This window comes from Parasteatoda tepidariorum, chromosome 8 (assembly GCF_982258835.1).
Source record: "Parasteatoda tepidariorum strain Cologne lab strain chromosome 8, Ptep-v5.0, whole genome shotgun sequence".
NCBI classification, from domain to species: domain Eukaryota; kingdom Metazoa; phylum Arthropoda; class Arachnida; order Araneae; family Theridiidae; genus Parasteatoda; species Parasteatoda tepidariorum.
In genome coordinates this window covers 87,082,043-87,088,947 of record NC_141762.1, presented here as the reverse complement: position 1 = coordinate 87,088,947, position 6,905 = coordinate 87,082,043, and positions in this window count along the sequence as shown.

Below are 6,905 nucleotides of genomic sequence, written 5' to 3'. Positions count from 1 at the left end.
AGGCGACATATCCGGCGAATAAGCAGGCCAAGGAAGAAGTTGCATGCGTTGTGCTGAACAGAAGTCTCTAACAGTCCGCGCAACATGTGGGCGTGCATTATCCTGCTGAAAGATAGCTCCAGGGATGCCTTGAAGGAAAGGAACGACTTCGGGCTGTAGCACTTCACGGACGTATCTGTTGCTATTGAGATTACCCTCAATTCGTATCAAATTGGATCGTCCATGATACGAAATCGCACCCCAGACCATAACTCCGGGTGTTCGACCACTATGTCGTTCAATAATACACTCAGGAAGGCAGCGTTGACCGGCATAACGTCTAACACGAACACGGCCATCATGGGTCCACAAATTGAAGCGTGATTCATCTGAAAAGACAACTTGGTGCCAATCAGCTCGCCAGTCTCTGTGCTCAAGAGCCCACTGCCGACGCAGCCGTCGATGATCCGCCGTGAGGGGAATCCTGTATAATGGCACCCTTGCACGCAATCCACGGCGCAGCAGACGACGACGAATTGACGAAGCCGACAATTGTACACCTGTAGCAGTAGACCAATGTGCTGCCAGCTGCCTGGAGGAAGCTGTGCGATCATTCACCGCCATGCGGAGCAGGTGTCGATCATCGCGCTCTGACGTCACCTTCTGTCGTCCAGTGCCTGTTTTTCGAGTTGTTCGGTGCTCGTCGGTCCACTGCTTCCAAACTCGCATCACTGTGGAACTGTTCCGCTGCATACGAGCTGCTATTGCGCGATAGGAAAATCCTCCTTCTCGAAGGCCGATTATCCTCCCTCGTTCAAACTCCGTAAGTTGCTTGAATTTCTTATTCTTCCGTCGTGGAGGCATACTCAGGTCTCACTAAACGTTTGCCACTAACAAATAATCATAGACTATTTTCAACGTCCCACTACAGCACTTTATTTATACGCTTTCAGCATCAATTCAGAGGGCGCTGCGCGCGCCACGCACGCGCGATGGCTCTGAAACTTTATTAATTTGCATAATATCCTATAATTGACATTTGCTGCGAATTTCATTTGATTCTGATGATTCCTTCATGGTGTTGCATTTTCTACAAACAGCAGTTTATATTTCTTGAACTCTTTAAGAACTCGTCCGTAAAAGAAGTTTGTTGCTTCGGGTTTCCAAAGCTTTTTCCCAGATTGCATTCTTAGAAAAATCATCAGTAGGAAACGATTGACGTTTTAGTACAATTCTTCTTCTTATGGCATTGTTGATAAAAAACGCCTGTAGAATCAGTTAGCTGTAAACACTCTTTCTCTAAGGGTTTCTCAGAAAAATCCTCATTATGTAGTGTTCGGCGTTTTTGACCATCCCAACTTAAGCAACCACGAGTAACTACACCAGTAAGGTCACCTTCTTGCTGTTTTAGATTATCTGAAAGCCGTTTTTCTGTGACATTTTTAGAGAAATCTTCAATAGGATCAAATAGCGACACTTTAGATTATCCAAAAGGTTTCCAACATCGGTGTTCGGAATTCCAAAGGTATTGGGTTGTGAACCCTGTTGTGATTTAGGAAACTTCTTAAAGCTTATCAACAAGTTGAGGAAACAAACAACGTCGCTCATGACATTGATTTCTCACAAACTTTCTTCTAGCTCTTTTTGTAGTTTCGTCATGACAGAAAAGGGAAAGAAACCTGGAAAAAAATGTAATCGAGTAAGTAAAGATTGTACCCAGTAAATATGCTAAACTTAAAATCACAACATTTAATTTTAATACAGATTATTATGATTAAATTTGTAAGGACATTCAACTGTAATTAAATCACGTAATGACAAGGCTTTACTAGATTAGATTGGTACATTTGGCCAAATAACAAAACAATAGATTAAAAAAACCTTTCTCGAAGTAACTTACCTAGTTCAGCCATTTGTAAAAGATATCAAGTATTAAAAGTAAAAATGATTATGCTAGATTACATTGCTCACAAGATTTTTTTTAAAAACAAAAACTACAGAAGAAAAAGAAATTTTTCGATGATACATTGGCTCAGTTAACAGCATGGATGTCCACAATCGGCCCGTTTATCTAGAAAAAGAATTATTTTTCAAGGTGTTTATTGAAAACTTTTTGCAATAGTTAGAGTTCGTGGGTTCGATCCCGACCTGCTGAGGACTCCCCATGTAGTAAATGGTGACTGATGCACGTTAAATCAGTCGATTCGAAAAGTCCTCCATCTTCCCATAACAAATTAATACCTCTGGGGGTACTTATCCAGGAGTTCCCCTTGTCTACTGGAAGGCTACGGAGTTGAACATTAGTTGTCGTAAACCCAAAATTGGGTCGACTGTTCAACGACGGATAAAAAAAAAATAGTTAGATTCACTGAACAGAATAAAAGACAGAAAATTTAATCTAAATTTTTTTAAAGTGAATTCAATTTAAGCTAAAGTTAGTCAGAATTTCAAAGTTTAAAACTGTGATGTATTATATGCTCCCACTTTTGAAAAAGTACTCCAAACAGAGAGAATAGTAGAAGATTTTACTCCGTAAACTTTGAAACAGAACTCTATAAAACAAATTTGTTATCGTAAAGAAATCGGCAAGTCACTTGTGTAGTTTTACAGAATTCTTACATATGCAGTAGATTTTTTCAACATCTGCTTTTAATTAAAAAAAAAAAAGAAATTTTTTCTCTATATTAATCCAATAAACTGGACAAACTTCCCGTACTCGATGAAATAAGACCACAATTATGAGAAAAAAGTTGCAAAAAATTGGAGTTTCGAAGTTGAATTTTTGAAAAAAATCAAGAAGTGGTCATTTTCATAATTCACTTCTAAATAAAATTCCATACATTCATATGTAAAAACGAAAAGAGGTATTTCAATGAAACCTGCTCAAGTTCACTTGTTTAAAGGGGAAAAATAGGAAATTTTCTACGCTATTAAGTCATGAATTAAAATTTCACAGAATTGGTAAAATTGTGTTAACTCCTTCATCTTGACGGACGAGATAACTCGTCTTCCAAAACAATTATCATATATCATTATGCATATTATATGAGTTGTTCTTATATCATGATGTAAAAAAAATGAGTAATTTAATTTATATCAAGCATGAACATGCATGATAAAATATTTAGATGTATTTAAAGACTAAAATATTGAAAAAGAGCATTTTTTTTCCATCATCTTTTAAATTTGGGGCTTCACCTTTGTAACTGAGACATTCATATTTTTTTCTGCTATCAGAATGTTATCATAAAAAAAGTATTATTTCATATTCTAAAATAAAATTAGATAACGTGTGTAAATATTTTTAAGGAACATTCACTGATCAGTCATACTTCCAGTGGATATGTCTACGCATTACATTTTAAATACAATTCGATAGCGTATCAATTTGAACCGTTGCTAATCGTTTATTTATCAGACTATTTTAGCATTTACTTACTTGAGATAGATGAGCGAAAAACGAAAGGGATTTTTCTGATTGGTTGAGAGGTAACCAAGTTTTAAATTTAACTGCAGACGATTCGATTTACCTAATATTTTAAAGATAACATCAGTGATATTTGCTAGCTTGTAGCTCTGTTTGATCAAAAAAAAGTTTATTTTAAGTACTTAATTTATTTGTTTTTTTTATTCGTTATGTCAGATTAATTCAATAACCAACATAAACGCGGTAGAATTCGTGGACTACGCCACCAAATAAATGTTTCTAAACCTATCTGATACAACGTGTTTATTTTGTTTATAGTAATTCTTTAAAAATTTGTTTCTAAAAATATAGATGATTTAAAATCTACGGTGAAATTGAAATGTAATAAAGTGGCACTAATTCGTTTAGAAGAGGTTTAAAATATCGCCATACTATTATTATTGAGGACTATACTTAATTAAATTGGATAATTATTTCTTATTTTATAACCGTCGTTGAATAGCCTTGTAATTTTGAACCCAAACCAGACGACAAGGGAACTCCTGGCTCAAGTATTGGGAGAAATGTGCCTTTGTCGAAGACTTTTTGACTGAACTAACCCGTATTTGCGTTACACTGAGAGAAAAACACAAAAACCTCCCATGGTTAGCCTGACGGCAAAGAGATTCTAACCCGTAATCTTTCTACCACTGAAAATATGTTACATCAGCACTGTGGTCGGAATTCCTATTGACAAGTCATCGCTGGGATTCGACCCTAGTTCACCTCATCGGAAGTCGAACACTCTAAACCCTGAGCCACCACGACTCCAATAATATGTTTAATTGAAATAAAAAAATAACCTATTGACTGAAAAGGTTGATGAAGAAAACATACTTTTTCGTTTTGGAGATATCATTATTCGCCATATTATTATTGATATCAATGCTTAATTAATCTTGGTAATACGTATTAATTGAAATAAAAATATGAGCTAAATAAAAGCAAAGTTAATGGGAAATTGTTTAGGGGAACGGTAGGACTCAGTCTTGATCCTGAAAAAATTGAGAAAAATCCAGGGCGACGACAGACTTCAAAAACTTCTTTAAACAGTTTCTGGGGGCTGTACGTTTCATTCAACTAACATTTACAGAGATTTTACTTTAAAACTATTATTTAATTGTATAAATGTCTATATATATATATTTCTCTTACACGGCGACAATAAAAAGCCTCATTACAACTCCCCGAATGGCAACGCTAGAAAATCGACCAATGATTGCCGCTAAAAATGTCACATGCCAAATCTAGGTGAGGTGATTCAACATATAGCGCTTTTAAAAACGGAAACTGAAATAACCAGAGAGAACTGAATTAACCACTCTCATACTATTAAGCTAGGCAGAAGTGAGTAGTCTTTGTCGATAGATCTCTACTTTAGTATTTTGTCGAAAGCGCTTTTATTTCACGAATTTATATATTACGAATTTATTTGACGAATTTTGATTTATATCATGAATTTATTTGTTTTATCACGAATTTATTCTAAGGCTTATACTTATGTTTTTAACAAAGTTGTGAATCATTCATGGTTATTATTTCTCAAAAACATAATGTTTTGTTTATGCAGATTTTTCCATTGCAATTCACTTAATTCAATTTTTAATAGACTTAATTATAGCCAAAATTTTAACCTTTTTAAAGAGATATCACTTTTAGAAATGTTATCTTAAGATTTTATACTATAGCACATGTCTAATAGGTTTAACGAATTACATGTCATTTATTTGAATTCAAATTTATTTCAATTGCTTAGTATTTACTAAAAAGATGTAATTTTTTTTTAAAAAAATAAGTTAGAAGCGAGCTTGGTTTGCGAAGCAAACCATATAAGATTGCGTAGCAATTTTCGGGGGTTGGCGAGAGTTAGCGAGCAGGGGGTGCAGCCCACTAGTTTTTTTTTAATATTCTTAGTTGGGGTATGAATTGCAATAAAACATAATTGACTTATGTGTATGCAGTTTTGGAGTTTGATAAAATGCTTTCTGATACAACGAAACCTGTAAGTGAAATTTAATATAATTATTATTTATTGATTTTGTTTTAAGACAAATAATTAACAATATAATAATTTCTTTTAGATAAAAGACGTATATCTTCCCAACGATGAGGTTGTTGCAATTATTTGGGAGTCAAAAAGAGATTTCATATCCCGGGATACATCCACGAGTATTTTCTTGGCAGCATTCACTACAGCCTGGGCCAGATTGAAGCTTTACCGAGAAATGGTCAGGCTGGGTAAAAGTGTGGACGATACGGACTCTATTGCCTATGCCCAAGACGGAAACAACGGCCCTCCTCTTGGGTATTTTCTAGAAGAATTCACTGACGAGTTGGACGGTGATACTATTACAACTTTCGTATCAGGTAATTACTTTGCTTTTCTTTACTTATTTGTTTTTTAAAATCATTATGCCTTCAATAGATAATAATTGCGTTTTTATTTTTTTTAAAGGTGGGGCTAAGAATTATGCCTATGAAACGGCGAGTGGAAAGCAATGTTGTAAGATTCGAGGATTTACCTCAACTCTAGGAAATTCTCAAAAATTGAATTCTGAATCAGTAAAGAAAATGGTAGTAGGCATGTCTGAGGATTCAACACCCTTGCATAACCCAACGAAAATCTGCCGCGATGCAAAGAAGCGCAAGGTTCAACAAACCTGAAACTAAATTGTAAAGAATCGTCTATGACAAGAGAGTCACACAAGAAAATTTCAGGACATTGCCTTATGGTTATGGATGACTCAGCAGTAACTTTGAGGGTTAGCCAAACGGTATTTCCTTTGTCATCATCTGTCCACCAAAGAGAGGATTATGGCTCCTGGCGATTGACCTCTTTAAAAAAACGCATCTCCATCCTTACCTCACTAGGGTGATGAGGAAAAAGGATTCTTTAATATGTCTATGAGAGATGTGCGTGAGTGTGTGCAGAGCCTGACAAAGGCAAGGGCATACGGGGAAGTTGCCCTGTACCCCATATCAGAGGGGGCCCCCAAATCCAATAGAAAGTTTATTTTAGGTTTCCTTCTTTAATGAATTTTTTTTGAACAAAATATCAGTACAGTGTAAAACCCGTCAATTTTATGTTAGCTTCTTCATTCATCTATCGTATGAATACAAAAAATCTGTATTTCGTAAATCCATGGCTTCCTAGAGTGATTTCAGATAAAGTTTCGCAATTACGATGGACAAATTGGGCCAATCAAAAGTCTGAATTTTTTTACATATCGCAAAAGGCGATATGTTTGAAAAAGTTCAGATTTTTGATTAACTTTAGTTGAGCCATCGTTATTGTGAAAATTTAGCTGAATTCCACTTTTATGCAATTAATTGCGGCTAGACGACTAAGTTAATAATCAGAAAACCACATCCAGCATAATGGACATAGAAATAAAATCAATAAAATAGGCAAAACGATATTTCGTCTGACTATTGGGAGGGGTGGGGACTTTATAGCTAT